We start from the raw sequence: 22,090 nt of genomic DNA on the forward strand, positions 1-22,090 counted from the left end.
CAACATACAGAAAATAGTTGCATTTCCATATGCAATTATAACAATAAACCATGTGAAAGAAATAAAGGAAACTGTCTAGATATTAATATCATTTATGGGGAAACATTGCAACTATTGAATAGATAGAGTTTTGGAAACATAATCTTTGATGATACTAAGGCAACAAATTCAATTTTTTTTTTCAGAGCTACCGTCTCTAAAATGTTTAACAGATTCCCTGAAAACCATCCAGGATGTTAGAAGGATATCTAGCTAACCTTAATGATAGACTTGCCATTTGGAAAAATAAAAATTGAGTGCCCTGGAAATAAAAACAGTTTAGTTCCTATTTTAATTAGTTCCTGAAACATTAAACAGGGGAAGGAAAATGGTGGCATTATTGGTTACCTGGACTAGAAGGATTAGTGAATATTTTGTTTTAATTCTAATACCCTAACTTCAAAATGAGGAAACTGCAGTAAAGATGAAAAATATATTCACATACCATACTTAGTGGCAGTATTAGAATTATAGTCCTATGTACTATTGACCAGTTTATAGGGTGAGACCATAATCTGGCAGGCTTGTTCCCCATCTCACAGCTTAGAGATTTACATCCTAACTTTACCTCTGCTGCTGCTGCTGCTGATGATACAGATATAAAACTTATATAACATTTATATAGCATGGATGCTAAGTTGCTTCAGTCATTTCCAACTCTTTGCAACCCCATGAACTGTGGCCCAACAAGCTCCTCTGTCCATGGGATTCTCCAGGCAAGAATGCTGGAGTGGGTTGCCATGCCTTTCTCCATAACATTTATATGGAGCCAGACACAATTTTATATGTTTTATAGATATTAATTCTTTCTCATAACAACTGAGGACTCATAGATCTTACCTTCCAGATTTCAGAGCCCTGTGTAGTCGTAGTCTGTTGATATATGATGGTGTATCACTTCCAAGATTAGGTTTCAGAAGATGCTGAGGATTCTGTCTTGGGTGCACGCTCTTATGCTCTGTCTCTGGGATTATTTCCCCAACTGCTGTGTCATAAGCAGCTCTATAGGGAAGGCCAAGTGATGAGGAAGTGAAACCTCTTGCCAATAGTTATCTGAGTGAGTTTAGAAGATCCGAGGGCCCCAGGTGAGCCTTCAGGTGACTGCAGCCTCCATCAATAGTTTGTTGAAACTTTATGAGATATCATGAGCTGGAACTACATAGCTAACCTGCTCAGAAATTTCTGTATTGTATTTAGGCTACTATTCCCAGCTGTATTAACACCAGATTGTTATTGTTGTTGTTGATGATGACATTCATTGTTTCTAGTCTCTATGAATAATGGTTTTTAAAGGCTGCAGTTTAGAGTCTGTTCCAACTGTAAAGATTTGCAATTGCTTGGTAATTTCAAAGTAGGAAAGTCTAAGAAGTAGACCAGAGGTATTTTAGGCAGAAGAGTTTCACTGTATGTCGTTGATGCACAGAAGTTAAGAAAAGGTGAAAAAGTGGGATGCATTAGCTGAGAAGAAGGGTGCTGAGAATGGGCCCTTATTTCAGGCAGATAATTGCCTTTTGTCTGTTAAACTGGGATCTGAAAGCTGTTTCCTTGGTTACAGGGGATTTGATGCTCAATAGTCAAAAGTAAAATGATTTCAAGAGTGTTTGTTTTATAGCTGAGTGGGCCAAGAGAAAATATCAGCTTTCCTTGGCTTAATATATTCTCTTTATATGACTCTGGTGATGTCAAGCTTAGCATATTATCTGGCATGAATCACTGATACTCAACAGCTGAAGATATTGGAAAATGTGGTGTGTTTCGTGTGACCTAAATATAAAAAAGACTCAAAATGAATGACTTTGAGAAATAATTCATAGGGTACATTTATAGGATTAATATAAATACTTCAGTCACATTACACCTATGATAGTTTCAAAAAGATATTTAAGAATTTGTATCAAGGACACTGACATTAAAAGGTAAGAACTTCATAGTTGGGCTGACTGTTGAATCTAAATAGAAAAGTGGGACAAATTAGAAAAACATTGAAAAAGTATTGCATATTGGATGCATCTTTAATCCTGGTAGGAAAGACCTCACAGTTACTATGCCATAGTAGGTGGGTTATACCCCTGAGAAGTCTTCCTGGACTTCCCTTGGCAGTTAGTTGATATGCCAGCTTTATCCTCATATACATGCCCATAGACTTTCTCATAGTTTTGTGATCATTGTTTTCATGTCTGTCTCTGACCATTCCTGTCATGATACTTTTAGCTGCTAAGAACCAAGTATTATTTATCTTTATATCACACTATGTGTACATAGCTTGGCATGTATTAGGAGCATAATAAAATGTTAAGAGAATTGAAAAAAAAATTAAAATGATAGTATTTAGAAAACAGTGATTCATACATTTTTAGTACAAGTATACATTGCTCCTACTAGAGACTTGTTTGGCAGAACTCTACAATGCCATTTTTTCTTCCATTTTTAAATGAAGGAGATATATTGTATTTTCTAACAATATAAATACTTTTAAAGGTCAAACATTATAAGGAGCTTAAACATGGAATTTGCCATAATAATTGGATTCTACATGCTATTTTGCATGTTATTACAAACACCTACCTTTATGAAATTTAAGTAGAATCTAAAATAGATATTTATTTATACTTTTCAGGGTGTTTTAAATGATTCCACCCATTCTTTCTTCACTTGTGCAAATTTCTAGTGTGCCTGTTATATTCCTGGCACTATTCTAAGCTCAGAATCTTCAAAACCTAGTGCCTGGTATAAAAACTTCCTGTAGTCAAAGAGCTTACATTTCAGTCATGGGAAATATAAGATGAAATTATGCAGAATATCAAGAGTTCTTGTTTAGACATGCTAAATTTAAGAAGCCTAATAAATACCCAGAAATACTGAGAATGAAATATGTATATCTAGAGCTTAGAGGAGGGATCAGGGCTGGAGATAAAGAATTAGTATATAGAAAAATCATGATATGTAAAGATTTGGTTATGGATAGATTTTTCTAGGGAGACTGTGTCATACACCCGTGGCAGATTCATGTCAATATATAGCAAAACCAATACAGTATTGTAAAGTAAAATAAAGTAAAAATTAAAATTAAAAAAAAAAGAAAGAAGGAGAGAAAGATAGGAAGGAAGGGAGGAAATAAAGAAAAGAAAAAGTGATCAGAACAGTACATGGATGCTTCAATATTAGATGTCTGGCAAAACAGGATAATCTTTTCAAAAGATTACCATGGGGTATATGATGCCAAGAAACCAAAAAGGGTGAAGATGGGAAGTATTTAATAACATGATAGTAGCTTGTGCTATGAAAAGTAGAGGGGACACAGATAGAAAATTAACCATTGGATTTTACAAGATGATGGACCTCAGTGACCTATGTATTCTACTGCTATTTGTGATAATAATGGTAATACTACTCTTAATAGCAAACATCCACATAGCACTAAAGCCCAGATACTGTTCTAAGTGCTTAACAGGTTTTGTGTGATTTAATTTATAATTAATATGAGAAACATCTTATTGCAATGATCACTGAAAGTATCTAATTGGGTTGGGTTGAAACAAGAATGAGAAGTAGTTATATTAGTTATCTGTTGCTACATTAAAAAATATATATCCCAAAACAGCAGCTTAAAAAACAGCAAACATTTATTATTTCATCATTTTTACAAATTAGGAATTCAGAAGTATTTTATTGGTTGGTTCTGCCTCCAAGTCTCATGAAGTAGCAGTCAGCTGTTGGGTGGGGCTGCAGTGGGCCTGAAAGATCCTGCTGTAAAATAACTCAGTCATAAAGCTGCCAGCTGGAGGGCTCAGGTCCTCAGTGGCTGTTCTCAGGAGGCAAAGCCTTTCCACAGGGCATGTCCCCAAAGGGCAGCAGCTTTTCCCACAGAAGAGATCAAATGAGGAGAAAGTTGTGCTACTTTTTGTGACATTCTCAAAAGTTACATCACATCACTTCTGTTGTTTCTGTATCAAAAGGAAATTCCTAACAAAAATTTCTGCTCTACCTTTTAAAGCAAATGTCAAAGACTGTGTGAACATATTTTAAATCATTACTTCAGTGGTAAAGGAGTGAGGACTCCAGATATATGCAAGTACTTTGAGAATTTTCTACTGAAAAGGGTAGAAGGGAGATGCGATATTCACTGGAATGAAATGTGGAATGAAAGGGGTGTGTGTGTGTGTGTGTGTGTGTGTGTGTGCGTGTGCATGCTCATTTGTGTTTGTCTCTTTTTGATCCCATGAACTGTAGCCCACCAGGCTCCTCTGTGCATGGAATTTTCTAGGCAAGAATACTGAAGTCGTTTGCCATCTCCTACTGTAGAGAATCTTCCAAATTCAGGGATCAAACTCACATCTCTGGCATCTCCTGCATTGGCAGGTGGATTCTTTACCACTGTACCATCTGTGAAACCCCAAAAAGGAGAATACTCCGGATTTAAGAAAGGAAATGAATTGTGGGTTGGCTTGGAGAGGAGGAAAATGAATTTACTATGAAAGGTATAATAGTATTTTCTGGCTTTTGCAAGTACCCATTTGAGATTCATGATCATAAATATGTGAGTCCAGTCAGCACATTTGTGGGATTATGACTATTTTAGACCAGATTACCACATGCCTGAATGATTATCATAGTTGTCCAAATGGTTGTCTTTCCTCCAGGTTTCTTTCCCCAGCTACTACCACATCAATCTCCTCAAAATAATTTTCTTCATAAGTTAATCTCTAGGCCAACAACTTCATTGTTTCTTCTTGATCTTGAAGGTCAAATGCTTAGAATTTAATCCCTAGGTCTGTCATCAAATAGCCTTAGACTGTGTCTCCAACCACAGCAAACCATGAAATATTTTCCATTAGATAGTGACCATTTTGCATTTTAATGATATTTTTGTATTTTAGATTGTATGGAAATTTTTTGGAATAGGGCATTACCAGTTTCAGGAAGCCCAGGAAGGTGGTCATCGTGAAATGTGATGATGACCTCAGTTAAAGCATTAGTGGTGACAAGAAAGATGAGTTTCAGCAAAGGATGAGAGATATTACAAATGTAAAATGACTTGGACATAGGGATAAAGTGATAGGGAGGTGTCTAAAATCACAAATAGATTTTGATATTTTACTTACATGATGGTATAGATGGTAGTAACATTCAATGAGAAACTTGATTAAAAAAGGAGAAGCAGGATGAAGAGAAAGATTAGTTCAGTTTAAAATATATTATATATATATATATAAACTTGAGACACTTAAGTTACAGGTATATATAGACGTCCTACAAGCCTCAGGAAGAAATAAGTCTAAAATTTCAGAGTGAGTTCAAGAAGACAGATCATAATTTGAAAATCATTAGCAATGAAGATTTAAACATAAAGAGATTTCCAGGAAGAATAAAAAGGAACAGTCATAGGGGGAGGAGAAATAAAATAATTAGTTGTCAAAGGGAATAGAAAGAGCTTTTAAAATACATTCATATTTATATTTGAAAGGAACTAGAACATTAGAAATATTGATTCTTAATCATGATCATTTGTTAGTATCATCTGAGGACCTTTTTTTAAAAAAGCAATATCTGGATCACATATGTGATCAGTTAAATGAGAATACCTAAGCAGTGGGAGGTAGAGATCATTCCCTTTTTGAAACTTCCTGATGATTCTCATGCACATCAACTGAAGAGATCTACAGAGGTAGAGTGATTTGGCTCTCGGTATGTTTCACATATTATATGCAATAAGATGAACATAAATGGCGTAAGATTAAGTTTCATGTGGCAATAAAACTTAGTACTATTACTATGGGAGGATAGGGAATATGAGCTAGCAAATCTGAGCTAGCTTTATATAGTACATTGGGAGAGAAAAAAAAAGAATTCTTTTTAGAAATTTCTTTTAATTCTGCATGTACTCTTCTTTTGCAATTTGTCTTTGCAGCTCCTCTTTCAAGAGGTACAGTTTATTTCTCTACCTCTCATAATTTGATCTGGCCTGTGACTAGCTTTGTCTAATAGATTATGATAGTAATATTTCAGAAGTTCTGGGCCCAGGCCACAAGAACCTTGTAGCTTTGTTTCTCATTTTCTTGTCTTTCTGAGAGCTCCCTCACTAAGAAGAAGTCAGGCTACTCTGCAAAGAGAGAGAGGCCATGTGGAGAGAGAGACCCTGCCAATAGCCAGTGCCATCCCCCAGACTTGTGAAGGGAGTCATTTGTGGCAATCCAGCCCCAGCGGAACTAACTGATGACTGCAAACACATCAGTGCCCCCAGGCAAGATAAGCAGAGGAACCACCCTTCTTAGACCAAATTGTCACCTACAAAGTCATGAATAAAATAATTGTAGAAGCCACCAAGTTTTGAGATGTTTGTCAGGCAGCCTAGATGACTCATACAGTATATAAGAAACAATAGTCAATCCTTAGATGTAAATGGCCAACCAACTGGTTATAAATTCTTTCATGAATAGATACTTTTGATATTTTCTGAACAACAGACTTTTAAATATCCTCTGAACACCCAAACCTTATCTCATAGCTGTATCTGAAACTTTGGAGTCTTTTTAGACTGCTATGTAGAACTCTTAATTCTTTCATTCTGATGCATTTTTCTCATGATTTATTCTCCCAAATTTATTTCCCTCCTCTCTCTGTGTAAATGTAAATAAATGAAGGTGACCCAAGATGGTTATTCCTGATGCTGTTATTGTCACAACTGTTATAGTACCATAAACAACTAACTTTATTGATATTTTACTATTTGCCAGAAGTCCTCCCATGAATTTGGTCTTCAGTCTCTAATTTTGTTTTAACAGTCTATGACCTGGGCCCTATTATATCCTATTTTACAGATGAGAAAACTGAGGCTCAGAGTGGATAAAGTAACTTGTTCAAGGCCACACAACTAGTGAGGGCTGGAAAGTGACTGACACAGGTTTGACAGATGCACAGTCTATTTTCCTAGTAATAGTCACTTAGTTCTACATCCAAAGCACTTTTATGACATGCTCCTCAAACTTCCTTTTGTGAATTAGTGGCAAGACAGAATTCTGGACAGGCCTTTTTTTAATGTAGGAAAAGAAAATTAATATTCTTTGAAGACTTGCTGTTGTATCAGGCATTTTCACATGTATATATATTTTATATATATATATTATATATATATATCATATAGTCCTCATAGTCATCCTACATACCATCTTTACTTTTATGGTGCATAAAACAGGGAGACAAATAATTTCCCAAAGGTCATACAACCTTGGAACTGGTAAAGCTAGACTATAACACAAGTCTGTTTTGCTACTTGGCCTTTTTCTTTGAATTTATACCTAGTTATAAACTCTATTGTATTTCACAGAGTCCTAGTTCTTCATCACAGAATAAATTGCTAGGAACTATTACCTCTTTTAGGCTCCCCTCCTAAATGTCATTTTCTCAGGGAGGGCTTTCCTAATCTCTCATATTAGCTAAGTTTCCCTGTTTCATACTGCTAAGGCACCTGTCCATCTTTTATGCTTTATGCAACACTTGTTATATTTATAACTGTTTCCATTTCTTTCTCTTCCACTAAACAATAATCTCCATGAAGATGGGGACATTTTGTCTCTGGCACTATTAAAACCCAGCCCTAGCACAAAGTCTGGTGCAGAGCAGTCATTTAATAAACATTTTGTGAATTAATTTTTGAGATTTTAGACTATAGACAGGCCTGGAGAAATGACATTTGTGTGTTTAAATTGGTTGTAACAAGATTCCATAAGTACAATAAGAAACTCTTCTTGATAATAAGAGCAGAATAAATGCAGTTTTGAGATGGGACAATACTTTCAGGATGTAAAGGCCATGTTAATGTGAAATTCTTTCTGCTTCATTAAAAGCCTGTCATGGAGTTCTCAGAAATAGCCTTGACAGCTTTTTGCTTTGCTGTGCTGTCAAAGTGTATGTCTTAGGCCACTGTGCTAAGGAGTCTAACATTGACTACAGGTTTGTTTCCATGGACACCTATCAGGAGAAGAAGATAGAAAATAAACTAGACTGAAACATAAGGCAATATCATATTGAAGTTTTAATAGAGGTAGAAATTAACATAAAAATAGCTCACCCATTGCAATCATAAAAATGTCAGATATTAAAGTGATAAAATAAATTTGGTATTTTATCTTTGCTTTTTATCATTTTAAACTCTTTTTGTAAAGTACCAATATTTAAACAAATAATTAGGCAAGAGATATGCTCTTAATGTTTTAATTATTAATTCTGATGACTACAAAGATGAATAATTTCTCTTTTAGAGGAGATAACCCTCAAACAGATAACTTGGAACCAGGTAAAGAAAAAATATGGTTGGTTTTATTATTCAATTTCATATAGGAATGTTAACACTGCATAAAGCCAATCATAAAACCACAGTTTAATACACATAGAAATAATTATTCAAATAAATACATAAATGTGAAAAATATAATCTATGTAAATCTATGTAAATGGATAGTTATAGTGAATTAGTATACAGCATGATTGAGTGGATTGCTCAGGGTTTCATTAAATAAAAAAGACTAAAGACCTGGATTAGCAAGAAAAAGCTTTTTTGCTCTATTTCAGTTGCTTTAGGTTGTTAATCTGGTCCAAGATGATCAACTTCTCATTAATCATAATAATTAGGGGTAGATTTACTGAGCATTAATGTAATTTTCAATCATGCTAATAGTTGTGCAATCCTCTGTTCATTAATATAAATGAGGTAAATTAGAACCATGACATTATAAAGAAGAGGCAGAAGCTGTGGGAACTTTCATGGATCTTCCCTAAACCCCATTAATTTAATTGTAATATGTTGTTCCTCAATACTTATTTTCACTCTCTTTATTTTCCATTGCTAATGGTTCTTCAGATTGGTTAATGAGCATACTAACCTCTTAATTAAAGTGACTGCCATAGTGTGGTCTAAATCATACATACTTATCTTGTCTCATTACCTTTAACCCTTTTGCACACATTCAGTCAACAGGCATTTATGGAATAGTCACTCATGCAATTTGGAATTGAGTACATCAGTGTAATACAAAAGAAATAAGAAGCATCCCACCATTCAGAAGGTCACAGTCTGGAAGACAGTGTAGATTGGATTGATATCATTATTTAAAATATAATAGTAAGTCCAAAATAAAATTTTTTCTCTTTATGGCATGCTTAAACTTTTTGTGTATATCCAAAGATATCTAAATTAATTATTTTCTTCATCTCTCATTTTTGTTTAGAAAGCCCCAGAGAGGCCTTTCCTGAAACACTGCCTAAACTGGGTCCTCATTTTATGGTCTTATCTCAGCTTTTATGTTTTTCCTCATACCATTTAACAGATTTGTGTGTATGTGTGATTATTTATTTACTTTTTCTTACTGTAGTTCATAAGCAAATCAAGGGCAGGAACCACAACTGTATCCTCAGATTCTATCACATTTTCTGGTACACTGTGATGCCCAATTAATATTTATTGATGAATAAATGAGTATATTTATGGTGCTTATTCACATAGTTAATCATAAAGACACTTGCTTGATTTTAGAATCTAGAATATGACCAAACGTCCTTTTGCATAAAAGGAAATCTTGGATTGGGTCTTAGAAGTTTTTTTCCATTTGAGCAATAGAGTCATCTTCATTGGGAGAATTTATTTTTTTCAAATCCATTGACTGGAGAAGAAACCTCGCCAAATTGGAGGAAATAAATCTCTGGACCAGAAGACTGTTTGTCTCCAACTTTGTTAGTTATATGGACTTGCAGTGACTGATCTTATTCAATCACTGAGCAGATACCCCACTTTCTTTGTTTTGGGCATGAGAAATGACTCCAGGGATGTCATATATGGCAAGGTCCTTTTGGTTCTTTCTGTTTGTTTGTTTTTTGGACAAACCATGCAGCATGTGGTTTCCTAGTTCTTCCACCAAGGATCAAACCCAAGCCCCCTACAATGGAAGAATAGCGTATCAACCACTGGACCACTGGGAAGTCCTACAAGGTCTTTTTAAAAAAAGAACTTAATCTAGTTGGAGAATCTGTAGTATGAGGCACTCAAGCAACTTGTAAATGGCAGAACTGGGATTTGAACTTATTGCAGAGGACTAACATATGTACTCGGAGAAGGCAATGGCAACCCACTCCAGTACTCTTGCCTGGAAAATCCCATGGATGGAGGAGCCTGGTGGGCTGTAGTCCATGGGGTCTCTACAAGTCGGACACGACTGAGCGACTTCACTTTCACTTTTCACTTTCATGCATTGGAGAAGGAAATGGCAACCCACTCCAGTGTTCTTGCCTGGAGAATCCCAGGGATGGGGGACCCTGGTGGGCTGCCGTCTATGGGGTCGCACAGAGTCGGACACGACTGATGTGACTTAGCAGCAGCAGCAGCAGCAACATATGTGCCACTTCCACTAAAATACAGCCATTACAAAGAAGTTTGGACTTCATTGAGAACAACAGTAAAAGAATCTGCAGTAAAGACTCTGTAAACAATCAGTAAAGAATCTGCCTACCAATGCAGGAGATGCAAGAGATGCAGGTTCAGTTCCTAGGTTGGGAAGATGACTTGGAGAAGGAACTGGCAACGTGGTCCAGTATCCTTGGCTAGAAAAGTCCATGGACAGAGTCTGGCAGGCTACAGTCCAAGGGGTCGCAAAAAGTCAGAAATGACTGAGAGACCGGACACACACACACACACACACACACACACACACACACACACACACACACACACACAAAACAGCAGCAACATTATGGTTCTGGCACAGTTTAAGTATAGAAGGTACATATTCTGTATTTGTCATTGTTCAATGTGGCAAGAAAATAGTGGATGAATTTGAGAGGCAAGAGAGAGGGATAGAAGGAATACCAGGAAGCTAATTAAGAAACCATTGGTTAACAATGTTATGTTAGTTTCAAGTGTGAAGCAAAGTGATTCAGTTATACATATACATATATAGATACATATATATTCTTTTTCCGATTATTTTCCCATATATGTTTATCATAAAGTATTGAGTATAGCTCCCTGTGCTATACACAGTTAGGTCCATGTTGTTTATCTATTTTATTTACGGTAGTGTATGTGTGTTACTCTCAAATTTCTGATTTATCCCTCCCCTCAGCCTTTCTCCTTTGGTAAGGATAAGTTTGTTTTCTCAGTAGGTATGTTTCCATTTCATAAATAAGTTTATTTGTATCATTTTTTTAGATTCCACATATAAGTGATATCATATAATTGTCTTTCTCTGTAAATCAGCTATGCTTCAATAAAAAAAAATGATTGTATTAAAAAATGAGAAACCATTGCTTACTCTGGCAGAAGTAATAGCAGTGAAAATGAAGGGAAAAATAAAATGGATTTCCAATGAAAGGGAGAAACTCTAGGTTTCAGCGATGGACAAATGTGGGAATAAGCAGAGATATGGGCAAGAGAAAGGATGGGGTTAAATAAGGTCTCCTACTTGTAGTTAGTCACCTGGGTGGATGATGCTGATTATCACTGAAGTAAAGGATATGTCCTGAGAAACAGGCTAGAGAAAGAGAAAAAAAATCAGGCTTTTCTTTCTTTTTGAATAGTGTAGGGACGGATTGAGAAGGGTGCTGAGAGTTTCCTGAGATGTGATGGGCATGTTTCCGCTGTCCTGTAGTTGCTGTTGTTTGCTGCCACTGCTATTGCTACTGCTGCTGCTGCTGGTCCTCCTACTCCTGAACCTTTTTTCTCAGCTATGTATTGAAATAGGTCTCTCGTACAATATTGTAAAGCAACTAGCCTCCAATTAAAGTAAATAAATTAAAAAAAAAGAAAAAAGTGAAATAGGTCTCTCAATGTACATTTTCTCCAAGTCTTCACAACAAACTTATGAGATAAATGTTCATCTTTATTTTATACTGAGTAAACTAGTAATTAAGCATTGCTGAGTATCACAAAATTAATGAATGTCATAGCAGGAGGTTCAACCTGATTCCAATGCTGATGCTCCTTCCAGTGGCTTCCATCTACTCTATTTCAAACTATTTGTGTTTGAAGTACCTGCGGGATATCTGGGTTTGCTAATTTTTGAGGTATGGATAATAACAAAAGGAGAAGGCAATGGCACCCCACTCCAGTACTCTTGTCTGGAAACTCCCATGGACGGAGCAGCCTTTTAGGCTGCAGTCCATGGGGTCATGAAGAGTCAGATACGACTGAGCGACTTCACTTTCACTTTTCACTTTCATGCATTGGAAAAGAAAATGGCAACCCACTCCAGTGTTCTTGCCTGGAGAATCCCAGGGACAGCGGAGCCTGGTGGGCTGCCGTCTATGGGGTCACACAGAGTCAGACATGACTGAAGCGACTTAGCAGCAGCAGCAGCAGCAAACACATGTGAAAGTGTGAAACGAAGCTATGCTAGCTAGTGTGGAATATTATTAATATTATTGAAAAGCTCCTAATTTCTTGTGTCATTCAATATAATTAATTTCTAGAAAAGAATTTGATTCAACTGTGGCTTACTAAGTGGTTTGCAATGCCAGGCAAAAATTTGGGGAGTGTTTAATTTATCCTCTATTTAGTAACTCCAGTAGTGAGAGGATTGATATGACAGACTTAAAAGATGAAGCTAGAAAGCACTATAGAGATTATTTAATAAAGGGGGTTATATGAAAAAACAAACAAAACAAGAGATCTGAGCTGAAGTTGCAACCGATGGCTCTTAAGTTGTATCTAGAATGACATGTTTTTCTCTCACCTAGCGTCAGCATTTGTGTCTTAACCATGATCTCCACAGTTAGCTGCAGTCCCCACCACTCCCTATTGTTTAGTCCCAGACAGATTTCACTCATTCACCTGCCGCCCCATAATGCTAGTGTTTGTGACAGGTTATTTAGATATTTGTTTTATACTATAATTAATTTTATAGGAAAAATTAGAATGTGTGGTTCAAGATTCATTGTCTTTGGGGTATTAAACTTACCACTGAATTTTTCCTTTAAGGAAGAATCCATTAATCTGCTAGAATTGCCATAACAAATGATACAGACTGGGTGATGTAAAGAACATGAATTTGTTATCTTATAGCTTGGAGACTGGAAGCCTTAAGATCAAGGGTTTGGCAAGTTTGGTTTCTTCTAAGTCTCTAGCTGCAGGTGGTTGTCTTAGTGAGACCTCTTTGGCTTTTCTCTATTGTGCATCACTGGCGTCTCTGTCTCTTCTTATAAGGACTCCAGTCACATTGGATTAGGTCATACTCATAGGAACTCATTTGAGCTTAATTACCTCTTTAAAAGCCCTATTTCCAAATACAGTTATACTCAAAGGTACTGGAAGTTAGGACTTGAGCAACTGAATTTGGAGGAGAGCACAATACCATCCATAGCAAATAGTTTCTGTTGAATGAATAAAGGAATGTTGTTTTAAAATGGTTGAGACTGTATCTTCCTTAGACAGCTGATTTGCACTGTTTTTTGTTTTTTTCTGTTGCACAGAATAATGCTTTATTCATTTTTTCCCCTTATTTCTTTTAATCTTTGCTATTACACCATTTTATATTACTGTAATCTACATACTTGTATTATCTTCATTACAAGGTTGTACATATCTTGAGGGCACAAATTATAGCTCTATGTCCATTATAGAATACATCTTGAAGAAGTAATTATTTAATTAAAAAATAAAAGGAACACTTTCAATCTCAATTTAACATTCCCTGGTCAGTTTTAATTCTACTTCAGCATGAAAGAAAAGTCAATTAAGCAACTATTTTAGAAGGAAGGATTAAGATTATTTGAAAATACTAAAATAAAACTAACTTTATAGTTTAGTCAGTCTTATTAAAATTAAAGGTAATATCTGATTTCAATGAGTTACATGTGTTATATCAAGCTTATTTTTAGATTGTTATTTTTAGATTAGATGAATGTTATATTAATTCTAATTGATATTTCTTACTAAAATATCTCTAAATTTTGAAAGCTTATTTCATGTAATTATGTTTGTAGGAAAAAATGTTAACATACACCTTTTTGCCTAAAGAACTTATTTCAGGTTTGATTTTGCATTTACAAAATCTAAATAGGAGTGAGATAACCTTTAAGAAAATTGGACTACTCAGTTGATTTCTCTGCAGTGACACACAAGAAAAAATATATTAAAAATATGTATGTATTCAAGTGAGTCACTCAGTCATGTCTGACTCTTTGTGACCCCATGGACTGTACAGTCCATGGAATTCTCCAGGCCAGAATACTTTTCCCTTCTCCAGGGGATCTTCCCAACCCAGGGATTAAACCCAGGTCTCCCACATTGCAGGTAGATTATTTACCTGCTGAGTCACAGGGAAGCCCAGGTATGTACTAAGGTGCATTTAATTTGCCAGTGATGTAACTTTTTCACAGTTTTTGTCTAAATGAATCACAGAAAAGATAGCAAAAATGTGGAAAAGTAGCTTTTTAAAAAACTATATTTGCCTTGAGTGTGGGCAGAGTTTTTGACTACAATGGGATAGTTGCTCCTTTGATTAGGCTACCTTATGTAACAAATGGTGATGGGATAGTCACCACTGTGCTATCTGGAGGGGGAAATGGAGTCAGAGAGAGACTTTCTTGCTGTCCTGGTAAAAAGCAAGCATCCCTTTTGTGAGCTGCATATGGGCGACACGTGGTAAGGAAATGTAGGCAACTTCTTTTAATTGCTGATATCAATCCCTGGCTGACAACTAACAAGAAATCCAGGGCCTCAGTCCTACAACCACAAGGAACTAAATTCTGCCAACAGGCTGAATGAATTTTAAAAAGGACTCCTAGCTCCAAATGAGAACTAGAGTATGTCTAGGGGCTTACCTGGTAGCTCAGATGGTAAAGAGTCTGCCTGATATGTGGGAGACCCAGGTTCGATCCCTGGGTTGGGAAGATCCCCCAGTGAAGGAAATGGTAACCCACTCCAGTACTCTTGCCTGGAAGACACCATGGACGGAGGAGCCTGGTGGCCTACAGTCCATGGTGTCGCAGAGTTGGACAGGACTGAGTGACTAACACACACACAGAGTATGTCTAACACCTTGACTGCGGATTTGTGCCACCCTGAGGGGATGCATCAAGTGAACGAAACTCAGACTTTTGACCCAAGAAAACAGATAATAAATGTCCATTGTTTTAGGCAGTTAATTTAGTGATATTATATAATTTTAAACATATATTTGTGTAGTAAAGATATGATAGATAAAGGTAATCCTCTACTTTTATATTTAATTTCATTCATGGATTTTTGTAATTTGGATAATTGTAATCATGTATTCATGGATTTTTTTGCAATTAGTATTTTATAAAGTTTGAAAAAGAGCTTTTCTTCACTTATTGAAGAGTTTGAAAGTTTTACACAATGATTAATTAGCTGTAATTAGTCACAATTTTGTAACTGCTCTCAAAGTCCACTCTCTGACTTAGAGAAATCATTAACATTGTGTCCTCATCCAAGGGAATATCAGTGGCATAGTCTTTAATCATTTTTAAAAAAACACTTTAAAATTGAAGTACAGTTGAGTCAGTGGCATAATTTTAATGAAGTGTAGCAAATCATGGGTAGAGGCCCACAGAAATTCATTGTGTGACACTGAAATGTTTTTATTTCTTTCCCCGTCCCTGTGAAGATGTAAAAACAAGGAAATATTAATAAGCCAGGTTTTAAGTTTCTCACTTCAGTTGAACTTCAGGATGTGGCAAGGGGTCTTGGAGGGCCCATCAGACATTGCTTTCATTTGTTTGGGGGATTTATTCCCATTCCGAAATGTGAAAATTACCAAAACTTTGAGGCAGCCATAGAGAAAATGTCTGCATTGATAATTTTGTTATGGAGGTCAATAAGCATGCAGGAGACTGTAGTTGATTAAATAGCACACACAGTGGACCATCATGCCAAATTGGATGTAAACAAACGAAAGCTTTAATCAGCCCTAGGGCAAATGTCTGAATAAACATACAGTTTTATCCCTCTTCCGGGATTTTTAGGCTTTTAGAAAACTGTGACTAAAAAGACAAACAGAGAGACTGTGAGTTCCAAGATGACAGAGACCATACCTGTTGTTTTCATTTGTGTATTCCAAGGGCTCAGGACAGTTCCAGAATGTGTAGGCGGTCAAAGAAAATGGCAATCCACTCCAGGACTATTGCCTGGAAAATCCCATGGACAGAGGAGCCTGGTAGGCTACAGTCCATGGGGTTGCAAAGAGTCGGACACGACTGAGCGATTTCACTCACTCACTCAAAAAATATTTGTTAAACTAAAGAACTGAGTTACAAAACTGGCTCATCTTCAAATGAGATAGCTGATAGAACCCAATGTGAAGGTGCTGACCTAGGTTGCATTGTGACTATACTTCTGTATTGTGGCTTAATTTTATCTAAGTAGTATGTTTACATCTGTCCTACTTAAAGGATTCTGGTATATTCAAAGAAAGATGAAGATTATGTAAATAAAAGTGATAACATCCTTTTCCCTAAAAAGTCAGACTTCCATATTGTTCCCAGTTAATCCTTTCTATTTCTCCAGGCTAACACACTCCCAACTGGATATTTATTTTTCACTGAATCCTGTCCACTGCTTTGTTTGTACTGTATTGTGAAGCACGTGGTATCAGGTTGAGCAGTAACTAAGACATGCTTTGCCTATAGCATTTCTAGACTCCTAAGAAAGATTTGTATATGTGGTAGGGTGTGTCTGTTTTTCCTACCTAAAACATCAATCATAAAAAAAAAAAAAACCTGTTACTTTTAAAATACTAAATGAAAAAGAAAGAAAGTGAAAGTGAAGTCCCTCAGTCATGTTCGACTCTTTGTGACCCCATGGATTGTAGCCTACCAGGCTCCTCCCTCCATGGGATTCTCCAGGCAAGAGTAGTGGAGTGGGTTGCCATTTCCTTCTCCAGGGGATCTTCCCGACCCTGGGATTGAACACGTGTCTCCTACATTCCAGGCAGATGCTTTAACCTCTGAGCCACTTTGTAAGTTATAAATGCCTTTATTTTGAGAGGATTGATTTTTCTCTGGCATTTAGTTAATCCTGTCATTTGCCAACCTAAACAAAAGTGAAAGTGGAAGTCATGCAGTTTTGTTTGACTCTTTGCAACCCCATGGATTATACAGTCCATGGAATTCTCCAGGCCAGAATGCTGGAGTGGGTAGCCTTTCCATTCTCCAGGGGAACTTCCCAAACCAGGAATCGAACCCAGGTCTCCTGAATTGCACGTGGATTCTTTACCAGTTGATCCCCAAGGGAAGCCTTAATAAACCTAAACAAGCAACTAGACAAATACTAACTAGAACAAAATGAAGTGTGTTAACACACACAATGACACATTTCCTGATGGCTATTTGAAGAATCTTGAGAGGATGCTGCTATAATTCAAACTATGCCTATTTGGCCTAGCTAGCTAGACATGGATAAATGATTCTTCCAGAAACACATGTAATATGGACCTATATAGAGAGAGATAACTAACAGATTTGGTTTCTTCGAAAGCTAATTGGAATTTTAAAATTGTTTAACTATATTCATTGATAATTCTTAGTTGCCTTAAAATCTAGGAAGGAAACAACCTATATGTGACTATATCTGCTACTTAAAATACATGTTAAGATATAAAGCCCAATTCATATAGTGATTTCCTTGTAACAATTTTTGCCTGTGAGGTTTCATACTCCCTTTTCCTTCTTTCTCTCCTTTGTTCCCCTCCCCACCCCCAACCATTTAATCTATACTTCTCTCTATTTTCCAAAGTGTTGCTTTGCCCTGTGGCAAACAGCTATGATTTAAGATGTCAACTTCTCCATTAACATCAACCGCCTCAATAACAACTCTGAATCATGTTTAAATAAATGTGTCATGACGATGATTGCATTATTATTGGGTGTGAATGAATAAGAGTCTTAGGGAGAGTGATAAAGATTTTAAAAGCTTCTGAGTATAAACATGATACTTTCATCCTTTTCCCTTTTTATTTCAAAGTTGGAAATATTAAGCTGTTATGAAGGATGAGGAAAGCACAAGGGACTCTCTCTTTGTCCTCTTCTGTTTTTTCCTTCTTTTCCTTCCTGGTCCTCTGACTACTCCCTTTGCTTCTTTTCTGTAATACTATAGATTGGGGGAAATATTACTATTAATATATATGATTCAGGTGAACAAAATAATATTTTCTTTCCTCCACCTACTTACTCTCATGACTTCTCTTTCTGTTCTTTGTGTAACATTGGAGTGGTGTGGGTAGGCTGGAAGTTTGGTAAATAAGGAATGAAAAGGGAAGAGAATTAGAAAAATGGGACATTTGTAGAAAGGGAAAGTGGAAAGTCTTCCTGAGGCAGTGGGACCAAGCTCCAAAGTGCATATACTAAAGAATGAAAGGACAAAGCCTCTAGCTTTGATGCTAGGTCATAGTGGATTTAACAATTAGTTCTAAAAACTCTAACACCTTAATATGTTTTATAGACAGACCATTTTTCTTAGGCATATGTGCAGGAAAAAAAGAAAAACAAACTTCCTCCTGTGTTTCTCTCACTCTGAACTCTGTCACGCTCACCCAACACTTCTGATACCAGATGGGTGGGGATTTTTCCCCAAGACCAGAAGTTCTTTATGGCACCAGCTGGATGTCCTACAATATTAGTGACCAACCTTTCTGGCAGCAGAGACCAGTTTTGTGGAAGATCATTTTTTTCCCACAGACTTGAGAGAGATGAGAGATGGTTCAGGCAGTAATGTGAGCAATGGGAGTGACGGGGAATGGCGAATGAAGCTTCCCTTACTTGCCAGTGCTCATCTCTTGCGCTGAGGCCCAGGGGCTGAAGACCCTTGACCTACAATGTAATTCAGTTTTGGCACTGTTTATCCCCCCAGGATAAAGGCTCAGTCCAATGAGACTGTCCCCCTACTCCATGACGCCAGATGTCAATCCTAAGTCCAGATCATCACCTATGTTTCTAGTCAATGACTGTCAACTGGAGACTCCCATGTACCCCTCCCTGGTTTGATTAATTTGTTAGAGCACCTCATAGAATTCAGAAAACAATTACTTACAGTTTACCAGTTTATCATGGGGCTTCCCTGGTGACTAAGAGAGTATGGAATCTGCCTGCAATGCAGACTCAGGTTCGATCCCTGGGTCAGGAAGATCCCCTGGAGAAGGAAATGGCCACACACTCCAGTATTCTTGTGTGGACATGGACAGAGGAGCCTGAGGTCACAAAGGGTTGGACACGACTGAGTGACTAACAGTTTCACTTTCACTTACCAGTTTATTATAAAAGTATACGGCAAAGGACTCAGCTGAACATCTATATGGAAGAGACATGGGCACATTATGAGGGGAAGGGACTGGAACTTCCCTGTCCTCTATGGGGCACCAATTTCCCAGGACCTCCACTTGTTCACCAGCCTGAGAGTTCTCCAAACCTCATACTCTGGGATTCTTAAGTGACCTCATCACATGGACATATTCAATTATTAACTCCATTTCCAGTCCTTCCTCTTTTCCTGGAGAATGGGAGAGAGCTGAAAATTCTAAGCTTCTACTTTGAGCTTGGTCTTTTTGATGATCAACTCCTATGCAGGTGCTATTCAGGAGCCCATCAAAACTTCCTCATGGAACAAAAATGACTGCTATAAACCAGGAAGTTCTGAGAAATTTAGGAAATCTGTCAGGAACCAGGACCAAAGACCAAATATTAGAGCCAAATATGCTATTAATGCTCTTTAGGAGCTATTAGGAAATTAAAGAGACTTTTAGGAGTTCTGTGACTAAAACTGAGAACAGACATACATGCACATGTATATGTGTGTATATATATACATATTTCACAGCATACTTTAATTATATGTTTATATTATCAAATTTTAGATCCCTTCCAATTTTATATAAATCTCTAGGATAAAATCTTCTAAAATACGTGGACATTTATATACCTAATAAGTCTGAATAAATGAATCCATTCTTTATGCTGTGATCAAGATAAGTTAATAACATCAATTTGCAGAGAATGCAATCTTATTTAGTATAAAATTTAGACTCCATTAAAACACATATAGTATTGGAAAAAATTCAAGAAAGACCAAAAAGCAGAATAAAAATTAAACATAAATACTTAAAAATAGAATTTCTAAAAATTAACCTTTTGTTTAATTACAAAATCAACAGAAAGGGAACAGGAAGGTAACATAAAAAGGAAATTTTAAAACAGGAAACTTATAGGAAACCAATAATTCCATCCCCTAGCTTGAACCATTTAATCATGAATTCTTAATCTTTTTGGTGTAGGTGTCCAACTTTCTCTGTAAGTTATTTATATTCACTTATTTTTACATTCATCTATATTACTTGCCATACTAATGGCACACTATATTTGTGTGTGTCTGTGCATACTTTTTTAGTGTAGTTTATGTTAGGGGAGGAGTTGGGAGCAGGTATAAATAAGAAAAAGACACAGCAAATTAGACCTACATTAGGCTTGGATCACAGGTGAACCCTTGCTAGTTCTGTGACTTTCATCAAATTAACCTTTTCCCGCTTCAGTTTCTTCATTCGTAAACTAGTGCGGTTGCAGAGACTAAATGAAATGGTAAATTTAAAAGATGCAGCTGTATGCCTGGCACATCTTATTTAAAGCTATATTGTCTTTATTATGGATAGCAGGGGAATGATGGCTATGCAGTCAAACCATCCTCTTTTCAAAAGAAACAGGATGAAAGTCTTGGCATTAAAGACAACTTTAAATGAGATTATTTAACAGAAACTTCTCTTGTAAATATGCTGCCTTGCCTGTGAAAAGAGAAAATAACTTATACAATATTAGAAGACAGTTACTTTTCTTCAAGATTCAAGTTTTGGACTTTAGCAAATCTTTTCCTCAATGGAAGAGAGATAAGTTATGAATCCACATCTCATGAAGACCTGTGTATCCCACTTAACTGATCACCGTGGCCTTTCTACTCATCTTCATAAGTATTTCTGGGAGTCTCTCCATCCCTCTTCATGGAAGACAAAGAGAAGGTTGCTGGCCTCAAATCCTAGTGGTATGTTCTTAGGATACTTGTTCAATTTCTTAGCTAAAGCTTCAGATTCCTCTCTAGAACTGACAGTGCCCTAAAATTTCATTAGGACAAGTAAATGAAATAATCTAGCAAAAAAGGAAAAAAGAACCTGAAAACAAACATAGCTATCAGTTTTGGAGCACGTAATTACTAACTTGCTAGGATTCCCAAACATGGGTTCTTTTTTGAATTACTCAGTTAGTAAAGAATCCACTTGCAATGCAGGAGACCCTGGTTTGACTCCTGGGTGGGGAAGATCCCCTGGAGAAGGGATAGGCTATCCACTCCAGTATACTTGGGCTTCCCTTGTGGCTCAGCTGGTAAAGAATCTGCCTGCAATGTGAGAGACCTGGGTTCAATCCCCGGGTTGGAAGATCCCCTGGAGAAGGGAATGGCTACCTTATCCAGAATTCTGGCCTGGAAAATTCCATGGACTGTATAGTCCATGGGGTCGCAAAGAGCCTGACACTACTGAGCAACTTTCACTTTCAGCTGACAGTGATTTTTTTTTTCATATATATTTGAGGTTATCTTTAATGCAAAGTTTGTATAAATGTATAGTGGTAGGCCTATGGTAGAAAAAGGTGAGAGCTGATGTTAAGGAACAAGAGTTTGGTCTTATCAGAACAAAAGGAGATGGAGGTATTGTAAATAAATGTTTTATATGAATTAATTAACATGTTCTTCACAGTCATGAGGTAGGTATGGTTATTATGCCCATTTTACAGATGAGGAAACTGAGGCATAGAGAAAGCTGAAATGCAGAGAGAGAAAGAAACTCACACAAGGACATACAAGTAAATGGAGGCATCAGAAGTTAAACCAGGAAGTTTACAATTTGGACTCTTAATGCTACCTTATGTTATGTTTTAGCATCAAACAAGCCGGTCTGTTTGGAAAATATGTGGAATTGTACATTACTAATTTGAAAATTTTTCTCCTGTCTCTTTTGCTTACATATCATTTCAAATTATTTAGTCAATTTTAATGTCAATTTTTAGTTATTTA

The 22,090-nt window shown here is 36.6% G+C and overlaps 1 protein-coding gene and 1 long non-coding RNA gene across 3 annotated transcripts in view; one reads left to right on the plus strand and one right to left on the minus strand.

The window, feature by feature from the left end:
- NAALADL2 (N-acetylated alpha-linked acidic dipeptidase like 2) overlaps positions 1-22,090 on the plus strand; it is a 1,592,461-nt gene that overhangs the window by 552,149 nt on the left and 1,018,222 nt on the right. The window lies entirely within an intron of this gene.
- LOC120869837 lies at positions 241-18,734 on the minus strand. Its single transcript, XR_005722645.1, has 3 exons — positions 18,723-18,734; positions 17,972-17,977; positions 241-325 (listed from the first exon to the last, which is right to left on the minus strand). It is a non-coding gene; the product is annotated as an uncharacterized LOC120869837 (long non-coding RNA).

This window comes from Oryx dammah, unplaced genomic scaffold (genome assembly GCF_014754425.2).
Source record: "Oryx dammah isolate SB20612 unplaced genomic scaffold, SCBI_Odam_1.1 HiC_scaffold_2, whole genome shotgun sequence".
NCBI lineage: Eukaryota > Metazoa > Chordata > Mammalia > Artiodactyla > Bovidae > Oryx > Oryx dammah.